Below are 268 nucleotides of genomic sequence, written 5' to 3' on the forward strand. Positions count from 1 at the left end.
CATTCATTACTCTCCCCTTCTTTCATTTTAGCCAATCTGCTAGGTGTGAGGTGATACCTCAGAGTTGTTTTGATTTGCATTTCTCTAATTATTAGAGATTTAGAACACTTTCTCATGTGCTTATTGTTATTTTTGATTTCTTTACCTGAAAATTGCCTATTCATTGAGTCTCTTGCCCATTTTTCAATTGCGGAATGGCTTGATTTTTTATACAATTGATTTAACTCCTTGTATATTTGAGTAATTAGACCCCTGTCAGAGTTTTTTG

This window comes from Gracilinanus agilis, chromosome 4 (assembly GCF_016433145.1).
Source record: "Gracilinanus agilis isolate LMUSP501 chromosome 4, AgileGrace, whole genome shotgun sequence".
Taxonomy (NCBI): Eukaryota; Metazoa; Chordata; class Mammalia; order Didelphimorphia; family Didelphidae; genus Gracilinanus; species Gracilinanus agilis.